Raw genomic sequence first — 20,969 nt, forward strand, 5'->3', positions numbered from 1 at the left:
CTCAGCTCAAGAAGCAGCTGCAGACCTCTTTCCCTAAAGCAGGGGTGGGCAAACTTGGCCTTCCAGCTGTTGTTGAATTGCAACTCCCATTACCCCCAGTCGCATTTTCTTGAGGCTGGGGATGATGGGAGTTGTAGTTCAGCAACAGCGGGAGGGCCAGGTTGGCCCACCCCTCCCCTAAAGGCAGCTGGAAGCCCACGGGCTGGGTCCATCTTATGGCACAGCAGCCACCATCACCCAGAGAAAGCCTCTCCCTGGCTGGGCTTCTGGAATCCTGAGCCACGGAGAATTCAGCTGCTCAGAAACAGCCTCCTTAATACCCCCGTCCCTGCTCAAAATGATCTGACCCAGATGATCTCCCACACATGCAGATTTCCAGCCTGGGTGGTCCCATCTCCCCCGCTGGAGTGCTGCTTGGCTTGCACTAGAGGTGCCACCTTGTGCTCAGGGGCAGATGGAGGTGGATTCCCTCACCCTCAACTTTAGGGTCTAAAGTAGTCGTGGAAAGGAGGGGAGCTGTACTGTGGGCAGAAAAGGTAGGCTTAGATTCCCCCCCATGCCAGATCCCAGCACAGCCCCAAAGATGGATTGTGCACAGTTTTAGTCACCAAACCTCAAAAGGGACATGGTAGATCTGGAAAAGGTGCAGAAGAGGGCAACCAAGATGATCAGGGGCCTGGAGCACCTTCCTTATGAGGCAAGGCGAGAGCATCTGGGGCTTTTTAGTCTGGAAAAGAGGCGACTACAGGGAGACATGATAGAGGTGTATAAATTTATGCATGGTGTGGAGAGAGAGAGGTTTTTCTCCCTCTCTCACAACACTAGTAAAGTAAAATGGTGTCGACTCCTGGTGCCCACAGAGCCCTGTGGTTTTCTTTGGCAGAACACAGGAGGGGTTTACCATTGCCATCTCCCACGCAGTATGAGATGATGATGCCTTTCAGCACCTTCCTATATTGCTGCTGCCTGATATAGGTGGGGAACATACCAACGGGGATTTGAACCAGCAACCTCTTGCTCCCTAGGCAAGTTATTTCCCTGCTGCTCCATTAGGGAGCCGGGGTATCCCATGAAACTGACTGCCAGGAAATTAAGGACCAATGAAAGGAAGTACTTTTTCACACAACAAGTAATTAATCTGTGGAATTCTCTGCCATAGGATGTGGTGATGGCCACCAGCCTGGAAGGCTTTAAGAGGGGCTTAGACAAATTCATGGAGGACCGGTCTATCAATGGCTACTAGTCTGGTGGCTCTGGGCAACCTCCAGCCTCAGAGACAGGATACCAGTTGCAGGGGGAGGAACAGCAGGAGAGAGGGCACGCCTTAATCTCCTCCCTTGGCTTCCCAGAGGCATCTGGTGGGCCACTGTGGGAAACAGGATGCTGGACTAGATGGGGCTTGGGCCTGATCCAGCAGGGCTGTTTATGATGGAGGAGTTTGCCACTGCCACAGGCAACCAACAGCTGCCCCAGACGGTACCCTCAGCTGAAAACCGCACTGCTTCAACAGTACAATGCATTGGGTAGGTGCAAGGCGAGACCTCCAGTTTGCAAGTACTAGTCTCCCCAGTAACGCTGTTTTCAGAACAGGGAGGGCTAGAGCATAGCCATACCCAGAAAACCCTCATCCAGGCCGGCCGCAGGCTACGCAGAACACCTTGCAGACATGCAAGCTGTGGGTGGGGACCTGCCACTTCCTCAAGGAGGCTGGAAGCCCTACCAGCTTTCGCGCTGTCACTCACCAGTGGGCTGGCTGGGATAAGTGTGCTCTTCTTCCCTGCCCCCTCTGAGCGGGTCCACAGATGCAGGAGAACAAGATCAAGGAAGGGAGGGTGCTACTCGAGGTGGCAGGGATTCCAGCTCTGAATGCTTCAAACCGGAAACTAATGCGTCAGGAAGAGGCTCCCTCCATGCAGGGAACGTTCGACAAAAGGGAGTGTTAAGAGACATGAGCAACCGTCTGCAGCCTGAAGCAAGACAGTCTGTTCTGCCGCCTCCTTCCCCTGCATGTGGAGACCTGGACTCCCCCACCCCCACCCCACGCGCGCACGGTCAAAGGTGCAACGTAGCACAAGGCAGGACAGACTTCATGGTTCCCAAGGACCAGCTGCATAATGAGGCAGCCGGCAGAGAGCAGGGAGTCTAAAAATATGCCTGGCCATCTGCAGCTCTCCATTTCAAAGAGCAAAGCAAACTTCTCGCCCTGATGGCTTGCAGAGGAAGGACCTACCATGGGACGGCGCTAGATGACAGAGGTCTTGAAGGATCCAACGCGACAAGCCTGCCTGGGTTTTAAAGACATTAGCCTGCAGAATCCAGGCGACAGTCAGTCACAAACAGGCCTAAGCAGAAAGCTTATAGAACAGGCTTTGACAAATCCCAGGCGCCAGGGAGCCATGGCAACTAGAAATTCAGCCACGGCACCTAGACTAGGCTATTAAAAGGCAGAGTTCTTGAATAAAATATTTATTTGTCCCAGGCAGCCCTATTTCTGTTCCAAATATGTAAAAGGGATCAAGAGAAGTCCATTTACTCTCCCTCTCCACAGTGTCCGTCACGGAGTCCAGCAATTTCGTCAAGCGTCTGGATCCTAAAATTTTGGGCTCACTCCTAGATCCAAGGAAAATCTGTCAAGGCCCATTGTACAATGAAACCCAACCACAATAAGTGCTATGAGAAACAAAACAATGGGAAGCATAACAAAAACATGGAATCTATAGCACTACATGTGTCTTTCAGTTTTAGCCTTCTTATATTGCTCCCATGCTTACCATAGCACATTTTATGCATTTATAGTTAGTGTTACCTTTACATGCATATATCTCTTTTTATATTTTGTATTAAATATATCCTAAGCACATTATGCCACCTAATGGCACAGCGGGGAAGCAACCTGCCTAGAGAGCAGGAGGCTGTTGGTTCGAATCTCCGCTGGTATGATTGCCAGAATATGGGAAACTCCTATGTCAGGCAGCAGTGATACAGGAAGGTGCTGAAAGGCATCATCTCATACTCTGCAAGAGAAGGCAATGGCAAACCACTCCTGTATTCTACCAAGAAAGCCACATGGTTCTGTGGTTGCCAGGAGTTGGCACCAACTCGACGGCACAACTTTACTTTTTACTTACCACAAAACCAGCTTGTAGGACCTTCCTGGAGCCTATTCAGACACTTCGCTTGGCCTTTAAGCATTTATTACAATATACTATTTAATACTATTCCTTAAATACTACCCAGTAGCAGCTCATTCTAAGGAGCCTGGGGGTTGCCAAAGGAGGCACAGCTGCCTCTGCTTCCCAGCAGCTTGGGTTGCTCCTCTCTTCCCTTTGCGGCCTGCAGGCTGGCCATTTGTCAGGTAGAGCTGTGTAGCTGTGTGTCTCCTTTGGTGGCCTCTGGCCTGTTAGGATGAGCCACTGCTGGTGCCTCCCATCTGTTCAATCCAAGGTTATAGAACAAGATGGCCACCACTAACTCAAATGAGTGAGTCAAACCATGTGCTACAAGGTGTGTGTGTGTGTGTGTGTGTGTGTGTGTGTGTGTGTGTGTGTGTAATCCTCAGGACTGCTACCTTGGCTGAAGGTGTGTGTGTGGGGGGGGGGTTGCCAGTGGGTTGCCAACGATGGTGACTGGTTAGCCCTCAAGTGCCTGAGAAATTTTATAGGGATGGCCACTTACTCCATTCAGTATCTGAACAGACAACTCAGTCTGCATCTTCTCCAAGATGCATCCCCCCAGCCATGCATCCGTCCACCCACACTGTGGATGGATGATGCTGCACGGTCCGTGCAATTCAGTTTGGTCATCCCATGAAACGGACAATAAATTCAGGAGCGAGGGAAGGAACCCCTTCTTCAAACGTTGCCGTTAGCTTACAGAACTCACTGCCACAAGACGTGCAGGAGCTGCCTAAAGAGATTAACCGAGGGTTTTAAACCTTGGGTCCCCAGATGATCTTGGACTACAGTTCCCATCAGCCCCAGCCACAATGGCCAAAGGCACCCAAGGTTGAGAATCTCTGAGGGAGAGGAGAGGGTTCTTCACACGACGGCCTTCAGGGCAGGAGAGCCAGGTACGAGGCAGAACCCTGGTAGAACCCTACCTAGATTCTGCCCTCAGCATTTTACCGAGATAGAAGGAAAAGGCACTCTATCCAGCTGCCGCCTCACACATTATCACTTTGCCCCCCACACCCAGAGTAGGTAATCTAAAATTACCTAGGTAATTTTAGAGCCTGGACCCGAAGGCCGCTGGAGCCCGCCCGCCCTGCCTCACCCCTGCCCCCCCCGCAAGTTAAGCATCATCCCCTCACACACAAGTATTTTTTAACACGTGGGTTCTTGAGGGCACAAACAGCAACGGAACTCACAGAAATGTAAAAATATAGAACAGGTATATATTGATGCAGATCTGCATGAACAGAAACCTAACTTATCCCCATCCCACACACTGTATTTCTTGCCCCACTCCCCACCCCCGCCTCTAAAGCAGAGGTCATGCTCGGCCACCCGGTGCAGGTCACACCAGGCTGGCGCAGACAACCACACCACCCGGGACGGACGAAGGAGGATTTGGGGGCCCCCAGGGGGAGTGGAGGCCCTGGACTTCTGCCCAGACATCCAGGCGTAAGAGTGCCTCTGTTCCCACTTTGCAAGCAGACACAGTCACAATCAGGAGTGCGCCTGGCTCTCCTAGTCATGCTGGGCGCTGCTCCTAACCTGCCAGAAGCTGTGTGAATGACCCCTGAGATCTGTCAAGGGCTGATACCTTTTCACACCCTCCTTATGGGCTTCCTGGGGGCATCCGTAGGCAACAGAACGCTTGACTCGACAGGCTCTCTCTGGCCTGCGCCAGCAAGGCTCTTATCCCCTTCTTTTGACCCGCTCAAGGAAAAGAAAGATGCCCCTCACATCTCCGGATGTCCTTCATAGATGGAAACAGCTGGGCAAGAATTCAGCCCTCCTCTCCCGCTCAGACACTGGGCAAACATAGGGAGCTGCCATATACTGAGTCAGACCATTGGTCTATCTAGCTCAGTATTGTCTTCACAGACTGGCAGCGGCTTCTCCAAGGTTGCAGGCAGGAACCTCTCTCAGCCCTATCTTGGAGATGGCACCAGGGAGGGAACTTGGAACCTAGGTGCTCTTCCCAGAGCGGCTCCATCCCCTGAGGAGAATATCTTCCAGTGCTCAGACTTCTAGTCTCCCATTCATATGCAACCAGGGCAGACCCTGCTTAGCTAAGGGGACAAGTCATACTTGCGACCACAGGACCAGTGCTACAGCCTAGTCTTCACAAACAGGCAAGTGAGGCATCCACCTGTTCTGGGCTATACCACTCCAGACAGCAGGTGGGGGCTCACAAGAATGGATGCCCCTTCATAACTTCATAACCCAGTTACCCCTGCTAACTGGGCAAAGAGGCACCTTTTACCGTGGTGATTCTCTTTATTTAGCAGGGGGAGAGTAACTGGCCCTATCCACCCCCAGCACAGGACCTCCAGTGACTGTTGCTGGTGTGTGTCTTATGTTTCTTTTTAGATTGTGAGCCCTTTGGGGACAGGGAGCCATCTTATTTATTTATTATTTCTCTGTGTCAACCGCCCTGAGCATTTTTGGAAGGGCAGTATAGAAATCGAACAACAACAACAGAGCCACCCCTCCACATTGAAAACTAGAGGACAGAGAGGAGGAGGAAACCAGGCTAGCCTCCTCCTTGACACGTCTACACGGAGGGGGGTTTCTCTGACGGAAGACAAGACATTCAAGTCGTGCGCCAGTCTCCTCCCCAGTCAGAAATGGTACGGCCCAGGGAAAGGTTTCCTTTCCCCCAGGAAACCTTGAGGTTTGCCCTGCAAAGGTTGGCCTTCCTTACACAGCAGACAGGTGGCAGCTGTCCCTTCAGCACCACTCTACCCTGCCTGGCCAGAAAGCAGGAAGGAGCCCACAGAGAGCCGGAGGCGGGAGCCCTCCATCTGCAAGAGCAACAGGCAGGCCCGACTTGGACATTCAGCCAGGTTCAGCATCAATCCCAATTGGGCCACCTATCCAGAAAGGGAAACTAACGGAGCTCCAGAAAACGCTGCAGTAGGCAGGCTCAGGGAGAAGAGGAGAGATTTCGAACAGAAAAAGGACTCCCCTGCAAAAAAGAAATGCAACCTTCCAGAAAGGAAACATGGAAAAGACATGCTGGTTTCCAGTTCCCAATGCATGGAGGCTCCAATCCAGCCCCTCCAAGTTGTTGTGGTTGTTGTTATTTGCATTTATATCCCGCTCTTCCTCCAAGGAGCCCAGAGCGGTGTACTACATACTTGAGTTCCTCCTCACAACAACCTTGTGAAGTAGGTTAGGCTGAGAGAGAAGTGACTGGCCCAGAGTCACCCAGCTAGTATCATTTGCTGAATGGGGATTTGAACTCGGGTCTCCCCGGTCCTAGTCCTGCACTCTAAGCAGCCCGCGCCCTGCTTCTCTGATGTTTCTCATGGCAGCCACTGGGAAGGAGAGCCCCACAGAGAGAGGCCGGAGGAGTTCCTGGGAATTTAGGGGGAGGGAGACCCACCCTGCCAAGGCCTCCCGCAGCAGCTGCTGCGCTGGCACAACGTAAGGCTCCCCAGGGGCCGGTCGACCTGCAGGCAGGCCAGCCAGCGACATTGTGCATGCAGCCGACAACCCGCCCAGACTCCGCGTATGGAGCTTAGCGAGAAGCCGTGCCTCACCAGCCACAGGTTGTCTACAAATTGAATTTCACACTTGCGTGCCCTTGAACAAGACACAGGTGGCCATGGCGGCCTGCACCGCACCTTCCCGAGGGGCTTCTGCCTGCTTGCTTGCTCTCTCCACACACACACACACACACACACACACACACACACACACACACACCCCACACACTAGAAGCCTGCCCTTCTAGCCGCCTGGGTGCCTCTCCTATACACACAAACACACATTGGCCTTGGGTGACCCAGATATTGCTCTTAAGGGATGGGACAGAGCATCTGCTGGGCATGCAGAAGGTCCCAGGTTCAGTCCCTGGCAGCATCTCCAGGTCGGGCTGGGATAGACTCCTGCCTGAATTCCTGGAGAGCTGCTGCCAGTCAGTGTAGACATGACTGAGATAGGTGGACCAATGGTCTGACTCAGTAGAAGGGAGCTTCCCCTGTTCCGACTGCTGGGAGGAAGGGCTGTGGCACCCCCGGGGGCTGCTAGCTGTGTCTCTGCATTCTAAGCCAGGGCCAAAGGATCCAAGCCCATTGCCCCTCTTGCTCCTGAGGCTATTCCTGGCCTTCCACAGCCATTCAGCCAGCTCTGCCAGCCAGCTCCCACCCCTGCATGCCTTACAGCAAAGGAGGGGTCATCCCATGAAATTGACTGCTGGGAAATTTAGGACCAGCAAGTACTTTTTCACACAATGCATAATCAGCTTGTGGATTTCTCTGCCACAAGATGCGGTGAGAGCCAACAACCTGGATGGCTTTAAGAGGGGTTTGGATAACTTCATGGAGGAGAGGTCTACCAATGGCTACTAGTCAGAGGGCTACAGGCCACCTCCAGCCTCAAAGGCAGGATGCCTCTGAGTACCAGTTGCAGGGGAGCAACAGCAGGAGAGAGAGCATGCCTATACCTCTTGCCTGTGGGCTTCTCAGAGGCATCTGGTGGGCCACTGAGTGAGACAGGATGCTGGACTAGATGGGCCTTGGGCCTGATCCAGCAGGGCTGTTCTTATGTTTTTGCCATGCTTGACTCATGGAGGAGCAAGGCAGTGTTGCAGTAGATCTGCCACCACTCATGCTGGGCAGGCCCGATAGCCAGCAAGATGGGGAGCTGAAGAATGAATCGCCAAGACCGGGGCCTGAGGGAACACACACACACAGAGAGAGTGACACTCGTCTCTCATGACAGCAGTATCAAAGTGATGATGTGCATGCATGAATGGGCAATCACAGATTAAATGCCACACACTCAGTTCTCATGCCAACTGCCAGGGCTGGCAGTCCAGAACCAAGGGGGGTGTATGGGGATAGGCAATCCACACCATGGTCCCAAGTTAAGCTGATAGCTGCAATACCACCCCTGGCCATCCATAGTGGTGGCACTGAAGAGCAGGATAGCTATACCCTCCTCCTACAACCTTCCATGGGGGCAGAGAGAGAATGAAGTACCCGGGTCCTGCTCCAGAGGGTCCCCAGTTCAAGTTCCATGTTGCCTTACACCAATTCACATCACCTTGACTGCAACACTTTTCAGTGGAAGCTGTTCACATATTCCACCATGGAGAGAAATGCACGCAGGCATGAACCACCTCTGAGCTATCACCACACAGTTCTTTTGATATTCCAGATAAAATCCAAGGCCTTGCACAGAATCTGGATTTTCAAGAAACTCGGTGTCAGTCTCCCCTCTTCCTTCTAAAAAATCAACAACATGTTTCTGGCTTTCTGCTTGAAAACACATCTGCCCCAAGCCTCAATTGTTCAAAAGATGGAAGTGGTGTGCCCAACAGCCCACCTAGAACTCTCTGGTGGCTTCTCCAGAGCACTGCCTTCTCCAGCCTCCACCTTGCCATTCAATTCCAAGTTCACCCCAAACTGTCTGGAGTCGGGAGGTCATAAATCAAGCAAGTTTCTACAAAATCTGTGAGTTAATTCAAGTTCTCTATCTTGGGTCTCCAGATGGCCCTTATGGTGGTGGGGGTGGGTGATGGGGGTTATAGTCCAACAGCACCTGGGGACTCAAGGTTGAGAACTCCCGAAGAAGCTGTTCTGTATGGATTTCTTTTTGCGGTTCCAGGTAATAATGATGATACCTGGCATTTGCATTACATTTTTTTCTAAAGTATTCCACACACATAATCTCAGGTAAAGGTAAAGTGTGCAGTTGAGTCGATGTCAACTCCTGGCGCCCACAGAGCCCTGAGGCTGACCATTGCCATCTCCCGCGCAGTAGGAGAGTATGCCTTTCAACATCTTCCTAGATCGCTGCTGCCCAATATAGGAGTTTCCCATAGTCTGGGAGAAACATACCAGCAGGGATTCGAACTGCCAACCTCTTACTCCCTAGGCAAGTCATTTCCCTGCTGCGTAAGCGAGTAGTACCACCACCATATTGCAGATGAGAAGCAGGCGACCATCTCCAGGACTTTCCGAGTCTGAACCAGAGACCTCCCAATTCACTCTCAGCCTTGGCATCACACCAGTTCTCTTCCGGTGGCTGCCTGCCTGTGCTGAGCTGCTCCTGAGCACACGGAACAAGGAATGTAGGAAGCTGCCATATACCGAGTCAGGCCATTGGTCCATCTAGCTCAGTACTGTCTACACAGACTGGCAGCGGCTTCTCCAAGGTTGCAGGCAGCAATCTCTCTTGGCCCTATCTTGGAGATGCTGCCAAGGAGGGAACTTGGAACCTCCTGCACGCAAGCATGCAGATGCTTTTCTCAGAGCAGCCCCATCCCCTGAGGGGAATATATTGCAGTGCTCACACACGTAGTCTCCCATCCAAATGCAAACCAGGGCAGACCGTCCTTAGCAAAAGGGGACAATTCATGCTTGCAACTACAAGACCAGCTCTCCTCCCATGGCTGCTCTATACCCAACCCAATACTGCCTGCTTGGACAGGTAGCATCTCTCCAAGGCTTAGCAGAGGAGGAGTTTTCCCACCCCGCTAACCAGCATCCTTTAACTAGGGATGCCACAGATTGAACCAGAGACCTTTGATGAGCATGCAGATGCTTGGCCACTGAGCTCTGGTCCCTTCCCTAGGCTCATGCCTTATTCCACCAGCAGCTACTCTTTCTCCGCATTTGCCATGACATACTGCCACCAGTTCTCCACGCAGCAACAGCCCCAACATGGAGCCATTTAAAACCACCTCCAGCAGCTGCCTGCAATCCCTGAAGTCTTCCGAGGCACAGCGATAGGACAAGCACTCCAGCTGAAGGCTCTCAGCCTAGGACGGCAGCCAGAAGGACTGCGCAAAGGGGAGCTCTGCCTCCCTGGAGTCCAAGAGAGGAAAAATGAGGCTCTCTTGTCCTGCCCTCACTTCCAGGAACCCGACTCCAGGATGAGCGGAGAGCATGTGGTACAGTCCTTCCTGGATATTCCCGTCAGGGGATGGAGCCGCTCAGGGAAGAGCAGAAGGTTTTACGTTCCCTCTCTGGCAGCCTCTCTAAGATAGGGCTGAGAGAGACTCCTGCCTGCAACCTTGGAGAAGCTGCTGCCAGTCTGTGAAGACAATACTGAGTTAGATGCACCAATGGTCTGACTCAGTATATGGCAGCTTCCTATGTTCCTATGACTGAGCCACTTCAGACTTCAGGTGGCAAGAGGGGACAGGAAACAAGCCACATTATACGACCAATATTTATACGAATACGACATATATTTATTTACCGCTTTTCAACAAAAGTTCCCAAAGCGGTTTGTTGGTTTGTTTGTTTGATTGATTGATTAAGTGCTGTCAAGTCTGTGTCGACTCTTAGCGACCACACAGATAGATTCTCTCCAGGATGATCTGTCTTCAACTTTAAGGTTCCTCAGTGGTGCATTCATTGCTGTCGTAATCAAGTCCATCCACCTTGCTGCTGGTCGTCCTCTTCTTCTCTTTATTTATATCAATGTAAAGCGGTTGACATGGATATAAATAAAAAATTAAAATGGCTCCCTGTCTCCACAGGGCTCACAATCTTAAAAAGACACATAAGACAGACACCAGCAACAGCCACTGGAGGGATGCTGTGCTGGGGATGGAGAAGCCAGTTGCTCTCCCCCTGCTCAGGAAAGAGAATCACCACTTTGAAAAGGTGCCTCTTTGCTCAGTTAGCAGGGGATCCATTCATTCTAGGTGTCATTCTAGAATGCCTCTGCATGCCCCCAACTCTTCTCTTCCGACGGCTTTCTTAATCTTCCAATGACAACATCTCACTGGGAAGCAGGAACCTCAAACCCCGCTGAAACACAAGCAGAGAAGGCAGCTTTGCTAAGTTCTGCAGGACACCATCGGCACAGCAGCCACTGGAGAAAGGATGCAAGGGCAACGGGGGGGGGGGCGTAAGCAAGGCAGCCGAGGAACCCCAGTGGGCCTGATTTGGCGGCAGCTGGACTCATGAAGCTGCCTTCTACCGAGTCAGACATGGGCTTCCCCAAGCCTCAAAATGTCTACTCTGATCGAGGTTCCGCCCAGTCCTCTCACCTGGCCTCCTTTCAAATGGAGATGACAGGGACTGAACCTGTGACTTGGTGCTTGCAAAATATAGGTTCCACCACTGAGCAATGGGCCCTCGCTCTTGCAAAATGGAGAGCGACATTTCAGGAAGCACTTGGGATTTCCGTGGCTGGACATAAACCAGGAAGGCTCAAGTCCAAGTGCTCCTTGAGTGACAAGGGCCAGTAACCATCTCTCAGCCAGAACTGGGGATCTCAACCTTGGGTCCCCAGCAGCGTTCCCTCTAACAGGAATTCCCAGATATTGTTGACTACAACTCCCAGAATCCCCAAGCACTGCAGCTGGGGATTCGGGGAGTTGTAGTCAACAACATCTAGGAATCCCTGTTAGAGGGAACACTGGTCCCCAGATGATGTTTGACTACAACTCCCATCATCCTCAGCCGCAATGGCTTTCAGCCAAGGTTGAGAACCCTTGGGGAGCAGAGGGAGAGTGCTTTGCTTGCTGCACCCTCTTCCATTCAATGTTCTGTTTTATTCTCTCTGCTGTTATGGTTGTTTGTTGTTATTTTTGCTCTACTGTACTGTTTTCTTGTTTGTTATATTTGTGAGCTGCTTCAGCAGTTTAGTTTTTCCTGTTTAAAAACAATCTAGGAATGTTTCCGAATGAAACACTATCTGGCCAATGTTTTCTTGAAAATCCCAATGCCACTGTGGCTGTGGATGATGGGAGTTGTAGTCAAACAACATGTGGTCCCATAGTCAAACAACATCTGAGGACCCAATTTTGAGAATCCCAAGCCTAATCTACCCCACAAGACTGTTGTGAGGATAAAAGAGTAGACTGTGTATCCCCCTTGAGTGCTGTAGAGGAAAGCCAGGATGAATATGGAATAAATGATTTGGGAATGCAAGAATATCCTCCCAAGTCACAGCACAGCCTACAACCATAGACTGGCAGAGGGCATCAAGGAAGACCCAATCCACACAGATACTTTGATCCCAGGGCACGGGCAGAAGAAGAAGAAATGGAAACCTGATGTAACTTGCAAAGTAGTAAGGAAGACTGGAGTACTCTTGGTCTGGAGTAACCACTGCCAATTTCCAAACTTTGAGGATGGGTGGGGGAAGGAGAGTCCAGATCCAGGCAATCTCTTAAGGACCACCACAAAAGTCATTAGCCAACAGACATTTGTACCAGCTTGCCTGTATTAGTCATTTGTGGCAGTTCACAGTTATTAATCTTAATCATCATCATCATCATCATCATCATCATCACCATCATCACCACCATGTCTCTTTCCATTTACAGAAGTTGCCCTGCCTGGTCACCTGGAAGTGATCCTTAGCTGCTGGAGGTAATCAGGCAGGGGGCTATTGATTGCTAGAGGCAATCAGGCAGGGGGCTATTGAGTGGCATCCATTCAGGAAGGCCTCTGTCTCCTGCTGAGGACCCTGCTTGCAGAGACAGCATGGAAGCAATCGACAACAGGCACACCAGAGAACCGGTTTCTGTCTAGGCCCAGGAACAGCGCCGCATTCGCTGCTTCCCAGACAAGCAGCTGGGTTAGCCCAGGAGCTCCGGCCACAAGCCAGATGCCTTCGGTCCAAGCTGCAGCCACTGTGCTGGCTGGGAAAGACCCATGGATGCCTAGGCTTGGTGCCTGATCAAGGGCATAGGAACATAGGCAGCTGCCATTTACTGAGTCAGACCCTTGGTCCATCTAGCTCACTATTGTCTACCCAGACTGGCAGCGGCTTCTCCAAGGTTGCAGGCAGGAGTCTCTCTCGGCCCTATCTTGGAGATGCTGCCAGGGAGGGAACCTGAGACCTTCTACACTGCCTCCAGACTTGCCCCACTCCCTGTTTTCAGCAAGCCAGTTGCAATTCTGGGCAACATCAGCAGTGCTACAGCCATTCCCAAGCCACAGGTAGTCCAGAACAGCAGAATGAATCCCAGAGGTCTTAAAAGGCTGATTGGGAACATCCCCTATGACAGGGCTACTCAACTTTCAGCCCTCTGCAGATGCTGGTCCACAACTCCCATCGTCCCTAACTACTGTGGCTGGGGATGCTGGGAGCTGTAGTCCAAAAAACAGCTGGAGGACCCAAGCTGAGTAGCTCTGCTCTACAAAGACGATGATTTCCGCATGGCAACAGAGGCTGCAGGTGAGAAAATCCTCAAGGGGAGGCCACACGGTTCCATCCCCTGGGGTCCCAAGGGGAGGGGGTAGGAGCAGGTGCCCCCCTCCACACTTCCTGACTGCAGCCCCTTCCTCCCTTCAACTGTAAGGCATGGAAATCGAGAGCACCCTGACATCGGAAACACAGCCCCACCACCCCCACCACACATGAAGCAGCTCAATGCCTGAGCCAGCCTAGTGGAGCTCAGAGGCAGTCAAACTGCCTGTATCACTGTCTGGGCACAGCAGCTTAAAGGAAGAGAGTGTTCCTCCTGAAAACACAGGCAGCCGCCTTCTAGCGAGTCAGACCCTTGGTCCATCTAGCTCAGCACTGTCTACACTGACTGGCAGTGGCTCTCCGTGGTTTTCCGCCCTACCTGGAGAGGCTGCCAGGGATTGAACTGGGGACCTTCTGCATGCATATCAGGTGCTCCATCCCCTGGGGGGAACATCTTACAGTGCTCACACATGGAGTCTCCCATCCAAATGCAAACCAAGGCAGACCCTGCTTATCAAAGGGGACAATTCATGCTTGCTGCCACAAAAATCACCTGCAGAGAGGCCTCAGCTACAACCCCTTCTTCAAAGTCAATCTTCTTTCTAGGGCACACGTGCTTCTGGAGAGCTCTGATGGATTTTGCCCCAGCCAAAAAGGAAGCCTTTCCTCACAACGTGGAACTAAGCTACTAGTCCCTCAAGAGGAGAGCCACAGAACCAACCTGACTGGACAGTATGCCAGAGTGTGTGTCCTGCACAGTGCGCTGACGCCCGTGAAGCCAGGACCAGCAGAACAGTCCAGCAGTCACGGGCACAACAACTGCTCTCCGTTTCAGAAGGACGCAGCCACCACCTCCAGGGACTCAGCCTCTGGGCAGGGGTACTTGACCCTGGGTCATCGTGGGGACATAAGACGCTGCCGTCTACCAAGTCAAACCCTTGGGCCAGCTCTGACTCTGACTGACTCTGGCTGGCAGCGGCTCTCCAAGGTTTCGGGCAGGGGTCTTGCCCAGCCCTACCTGGAAATGCTGCCAGGGACCGCACCGGAGACCTCCTGCCTCCAACGCAAGTGCCCTCCCACTGAGCTACAGCCTCAGCCCTAGATGCTCTTGGAATACAACTCCCATCACTCTCAGCCACAAGGCCTTTGTGGCCGGGAATGATGGGAGTTGTAGTCCGATGACGACGGCTGGGGACCCAAGGCTGGGAAGCCCTGGCCTTGAGCTTCATCGCCAACACCCAGGCCCCAAAACGGAGGCAGGAACAGCTGCCCGGTCAGCGGGGTTGCAAGCAACTCCCCTGGTTCTCCTAGGAAGGAGCTGCGTAACCATGGGAACCAGACCAGAAGCTGCCAGGAAGCCATCGATGCAATCAGCCCCACTGGGCTGGGCAGCAGCAGGCACTTCCAAGCAGAGGGGGAGGCCCAGCTGCACGGCTGGCTGCCAGCCCTCCCTCCTCTGCCTCTGGATGAAAGATTCCAGAAGATCGGAGGCCACCCACTGCTGCACCCCACACATCAAGAGGGGGTTGTGTCCCAGGGGCCCCCCCCTCACCGAAGGTGCCCAAATAGGAGCACAGGAAGCTGCCACATACTGAGTCAGACCATTGGTCTATTTAGCTCAGTATTGTCTTCACAGACTGGCAGCGGCTTCTCCAAGGTGGCAGGCAGGAGTCTCTCTCAGCCCTCTCTTGGAGATGCTGCCAGGGAGGGAACTTGGAACCTAGATGCTCTTCCCCAGAGCGGCTCCATCCCCTGAGGGGAAGATCTTCCAGGGCTCACACTTCTAGTCTCCCATTCATATGCAATCAAGGCAGACCCTGCTTAGCTAAGGGGGCAAGTCATGTCTGCTACCACAAGACCAGCTCTCCTCCAGTGTGCATACACACTTGCTGGTCCTTCTCCCAACACAAGCAGCTTATCTCTGTGGCACCTCTGAGCCATCCTTCTAGGCTCGCCAACAACCCAAGTTGTTTCCAGAGCTTTCTGGGTGGGAGAGCGAGGGAGGCACTCTGCACAGCCTCAGATGCACTGTTCTCTGGCCAGTCTGCAGCTCTCTGCTGCCCGAGCGCCCGGCGTGCCTGCGCATGCAAAGGAGCTCTGGAACGGACCCCACTGGCTCCTGGCCAAAGTACGGCACTGGCATTGGGGCAAGGACGGTTGCCACAGCTCTCCCCCCCCCCACACCAATCATCGCACAGAGATGGAAAGCAGGCTGGCTGCCGTCTCCCCCAAGGGGTTTCACACACCCCCAGCCCCCCCCCCGCTCCAGTCCAACGGCGGCTGGGCTTCCGTGGGCGCATCGGCTGCTATGCCGGCCAAGGGACCAGGCTAGACGGAGCGGCCGGGCAGGCCTCGCCCGCTGTCGGGGCGCACCAAGGAGACTCCGGAGGGGAGGGCGCCGCGGGGGCGCGCAGGGGCCAGGCCCCGTTGGACACACAGACAGACAGACACCCCCCTCCGCGCGCTCCTCTCGTTCCTCCCGCCGCCGCCGCCGCCACCAAGCCGGGCTCTTCCACACTCCCCCCGCCGCTCCACAGGGAGAGGGGGCGAGGATGCCACTCAGCCTCTTCAGCTACAGAGGGGTGGGCATGAGCGCCTGGGCACGCGCCTCGACGCACAGACCGACAGACACCAGCGCGGTCGGCGAGAGGGAAAGCGGGCGCGCCTGGACAGACAGGCAGGCAGGCAGACGGGGGGGGGGGCGCTCCCGTCCGGGAAGCAGCCTCCTCCTCCGGTCGCAGCGCCCCTCCCGTGCCTTCTTCCCCTATGACCGGGGGGGGGGGCTCATCTCCACGCCATCCTCCTCCGCACCGTCTCCATGGCAACACCAGAGACCCGTCGCGGTCTCAGCAGCAAAGGAGCGCCCCCCCCCCCCGCCGGCACTCCCCCCCTCCTCCTCCTCCTCGCCCCCACACTCCCTCCCTGCTCTCCCCTCCCCAGGCGGTCCTTCATCGGGGGGGGGGGGCGGCGGCGGCGGCTGGTGCTGCTGCAGCAGCCATAGGGAGGGGCTGGGGGGATTCCCACTGCCTGCAGCCCACGAGGCGCGCGCGCGGGGGGGGGGCGAGTCAGTCGGTCCGTCCCTCCATCCATCCGCCCCTGCAGAAGGCTGCGCTCGGCTCCGCGCTCCACTCACCCGCCGTCGTCGAAACGCTCCTGTTGCCGAGTCGGTGGCGGCCCCGCGGCAGCCATCCCGGGCTCCAGTCCGACCCGTGGTGGTGGTGGAGGAGGAGGAGGAGGCGGCGGCGGCGCGGACGGGCGGGGAGGGGGCAGCAATCCTGCAAGCGCCGCCGCCGAGGAGCCCTGGAGTCCCCGCCCCGCGCGCGGCCCCGGCCGACTCCGATCCGCGCTCGCTCCGCGCCTCTCCGCCTGGCCGGCCCCGAGAGCGCGCCCAGCCGCTGCCCGGGAGCGAGCGAGCGAGCCAGCGCGACGCGCGCACGGCGGGGAGAAGGAGGGGCCCTCTCGGTAACCCCTTCGCCGCTTCCGCCAGCAGGACGGGCAGAAGACCCCCCTCCTCCCCCGAACAAGCAGAGGCCCCTTCTACGGCGCCCCGCTGGGGGGCGGGGGTGGGGAGCAAGCCGGGCACCTCCTTCCCCCCTGCATCCCAGGAGCGCCTTCTTGCCTCCCCCCCTCCTATGGGTGCCCTCGTAGCCCCCCCCAACTGCTCACATCTGGCACAGCTGTTGTTGGCAGGGAACCTAGAGGGGGCAAGGACTCCGCCCTGCGCCAGGCGGTTCTCTCCCCCTCAGACTGGGCCTCCGCCTCCGGAACTCCCCTCAAGCCCCCCTTGCTTGTGCCCACAAACCCCAATGTTGGGACAGACGCCTCTGGCCTGGGCCCTGGCACTCCAGACAGAGGCGTTCACGAGTCGCATTGTCTGGGGTGGGAGCGAGCAAGCTGCTGGTGCTAAGGGCCCTCAAGGCTGGGTCACCCTCCCCTCCTCCACACCCTGGTTCAGTGGTAGAGAGCCTCTACTTCTTGGCATCCAGAGGAGAGCTGGTCTGGTGGCAGCAAGCATGACTTGCCCCCTTTGCTAAGCAGGGTCCACCCTGGTTGGCATTTGAATGGGGAACTACCTATGTGAGGACTGTGAGATCTTCCCCTTCAGGGATGGGGCCGCTCTGGGAAGAGCCCCTGCATGCAGAAGGTTCCAAGTTCTCTCCCTGGCATCCTGGGTGGACCCTGCTTAGCAAAGGGTCATGCTGGTCTGGTGGTAGCAAGCATGACTTGTCCCCTTAACTAAGCAGGGTCTGCCCTGGTTGCATATGAATGGGAGACTTGATGTGTGAGCACTGGAAGAGATTCCCCTCAGGGGATGGAGCCACTCTGGGAAGAGCAGAAGGTTCCAAGCTCCCTCCCTGGCACCATCTCCAAGACTGTGTTGAGAGAGATTCCTTCCTGCACCCTTGGAGAAGCCGCTGCCAGTCTGTGTAGACAATACTGAGCTAGATAGACCAGTGGCCTGACTCAATATATGGCAGCTTCCTAGGTTGTCACCCCCACCCATGCTTGTAGTGGGTTGGTATGCCTTGGTCAGAGCTTCAGCCCTGGGCCCCACAGGGGCTCTCCATTCCTGCCTCCTTGACCCATGGCACTGGTGGTGTGGGATGGCAATGTGGAGGAGGCTAGCTTCCAGACACTGGTTCAGGTGGTCCGTTTGGTGAGCCCATTTCATGCCCCTTGTGGGATGTGATAGTTACCCTCTCAGCCAGCTGAGCCGCTCCTCTGTCGATGCATACTCGTGAGAACATTGGCTTCTGAAGCCTTCTGGCTGTTGAGGATACCAAGTTGGAGTCAAAGATGGAGCCCGAAAATCCCCTTCCCACTCATGGGAAGTGGTCAATGTAGCACTGTTGCCCTCTGGTGGCCGGCAGATGGGTAGCAGGCTGCCCGTGTTCATCTTTTGCCCTTGGGTTGACTTCCCACTCTGTCTCCTAGGCTTGGTCCCAAGGTGAGGATCCACCAGTAGTGGCTTGTCCTAATGAGCCAGGGGGGCGCCAATGAGGCAGCTTGGTTTGCTCCTCTCTCTCTTCCCACCCTGCCTGAGAATCGTGGTGCCTGCAGGCTGGCCATTCATCCGTCCGAGCTGTGCACGCAACACTACCTGATGAATGGCCAGCCTGCAGGCAGCATGGATCCTCCACCCGCAAATCCATAATGGGATACACGCAAATGTCACTGAAATGCTCACAATAATTGTAAAGTGCTGGCTTTGGGATGAAAAAGGGCACTGCTGCATTCGCTGGGACAGAGCTAACCATCTGGCACCATCCAGATTCCTTTCCCAGTGTAAACGCTGCACAGAAAATCAACATTGCTAGTCAGATGCTGAGAACAAAATGCCCCCAGAGTTAGTAGTTCTGAAACCCCCAAGGTGGGGAGGACAAGGCAGATGTCAGGATTCACAAACGATTCCTTAGCTGGGAGAAGGAACCTGGGGAGGGTTTTGAGAAGCCTGGGGAAAGGAATTCTGCTCAATCCCCCAAGGGAAAAACAGACGTGGCCTGACAAAGCAGTGCTGGAAGAGTCTGTTTGGTCGTAGACTTTTCTGTTTAATCTGGCTGAGTCTACTGAAGGATCCTTCCAAATCTGTGTTTCATTCAAAGTTAGGTAGTGTGAAAAGGCTGCTAAGCATGGGGTGGGGAAAAGAGACAGAAGCTACGGATTGTTAAATTCAAAAAGAGAAAGTTTTACTATAAAATAGTTGGATTCAAAACAGTAGTTCTTTTGGAAAATTTAGTACAAAGAAACAGCAGCCATACGAACATAAAGTAACAAATAAAATAGGAGAAAAATGCATCCAATCTAACCTGCACCTAATACTGCGCCTTAATCCAGAGTCCTTACCAGTTTTCTTATAATCACCTCTAATCAGCTTCTGCAATGAGCCTGGCTTTTTCTCTTGAAGGCTTTTCAGACAGCAGGGTTTACCACGAGGCATTTCCGTGAGTTTGGGGCATAACAGATACTCTGATGCAATAAGAGGATTTTTTTTAACACTGACCCACCCACCCAAAGTAAAGTCACAGTAAAGTTGCCATCTGAATAAGTTTCTGCTCAGCTTCAGGTCTGGCTCTTCCTTTCCAGGACTGGAGGTTCAGTTTCAGACTGTCCCTTCAGCTGCTTTGAGGGTGATTTAGATCTCAAGAGAGTTTTCAGCTTAACTCTCCCAGAGATTTCTCAGCTCTTCATTTCAGCAGCTCTTCTCTCCTGGCTCTCCAAGACTCCAACTCCAACCTGAACTCACGTGAACTAACCCTTTGCTGCAGGCAAGCCTCCTTTTATTCTCCAATTTTTTCTAAACAAAGCAGTCAAGACAACTCATGTTCCATCCATTATTTTAAAGTATACCCAGTCAAGTCAAAGCCTCTCTTCCCTCCAAAGCTTAACCAGCTTCCCCTCCCCAACCAAGTGTAGAACAGGAGCTGTGAACCTTTGGCCTCTGCACAGCTTTTTAACATAGAACAGAGGGATGAAGCCATGCAGTATAAAAATCTGTAGCACAAAAAGAAGAGGTTCAGGCCTCATTCCTTCACACCTGATAGGTGCATTCCACTGAGCCCCTGCTGGTGCTAAGGACTGCCAGAGCTGCCTGTGCTATTCTGCCCTCCCCAGCTGCCTGCCCTGGATAAAGTGGGCTCTCAGCTCCTTACACTCGGCAGCAGATGTTGCTGTGGGCACCAATCGCAGACCCTGAAGAGGAGACACAAATGCCTGGCAAGGTTTGCCCGAGTGGCTACCAGTCTGCCTCCTCCAAGCATCAGCTGAGAGGGCAATCCTGTTTGGGAGGAAAATGCTCTCATGGGGACAGAGTGGCTTCATCAGGGATCAGCCATGTTGTAAATTCATGACTCAGTGTTTGTGCAAACCATGCCCATGCACATCAAAGAGAATTGCCCAGACCCGAGGACCTGAAGTAGTACACTAGACTCAAGTCACTTCTTGTACCAGGGCACAGGTTGGTGCTGCTTCAAGGTTGCATTAGCAGAAGGGACCAACCCAGGTGCCACTCGACCAGCCAGCACTGGGGGAAAGTATTTTGCAAGACGGGGTGTATGTGAGACTGTGCATTTCAGGAGAGAGATTGACAAATGTGGGGAGGGGTTTCTTTAACCAAGAAGAAACAGAGGATAGTGTTGGCTGTGTTTAGCTTAGAACAGGGATGTCAAACTGTGGCCCTCCGGCTGCTTTTGGACTACAACTCCCATAATCCCCAGCCACAGTGGCCAATAGCCAGGGATGATGGGAGTTGAAGGCCAACATCTGCAGAAGGGCCACAGTTTGACATCCCGGGCTTAGAGGAATTAAGAGCTGGAACGGGTGTGAGGATGAGATGTCAACTGTGTTAAAATACCTCAGAGAGAAGGAAGAACATTGGTGGCCCTGTGCCCACCACCCCTCAAACACGAATCACACCCTGCCTAGGAGAATGGACTGGTTCTACATTCAGGGAATTGCTGTAGCTCAGTGGCAGAGGGCTAGTTTTGCGTGCAGAAGGTCCTAGGCTCAACCCCTGGCATCTGCAGGTAGGGTTGGAAAGACCCTTGCCTAGAATCCTGGAGAGCTGTTGCCAGTCAGTGTAAACCAGGGTTTCTTAACCTTGGGCCCCCAGATGTTGCTGGACTACAACTCCCATAA

At 54.0% G+C, this 20,969-nt stretch overlaps 1 protein-coding gene across 3 annotated transcripts in view; it reads right to left on the bottom strand.

Annotated features, from left to right (window-relative positions):
* Positions 1-16,724, bottom strand: part of NLGN3 (neuroligin 3) — a 56,829-nt gene extending 40,105 nt beyond the window's left edge. Inside the window, exon 1 of one of the 3 annotated variants that reach the window (XM_053273801.1) lies at positions 16,468-16,724. The gene's annotated coding sequence lies outside the window, so the exon portion shown is untranslated. The remainder of the gene's footprint in view (positions 1-16,467) is intronic. The other 2 variants (XM_053273802.1, XM_053273803.1) reach the window with 2 other exon arrangements.
* Positions 16,725-20,969: the final 4,245 nt, after the last annotated feature.

Source organism: Hemicordylus capensis, chromosome 11, assembly GCF_027244095.1.
Source record: "Hemicordylus capensis ecotype Gifberg chromosome 11, rHemCap1.1.pri, whole genome shotgun sequence".
Taxonomy (NCBI): domain Eukaryota; kingdom Metazoa; phylum Chordata; class Lepidosauria; order Squamata; family Cordylidae; genus Hemicordylus; species Hemicordylus capensis.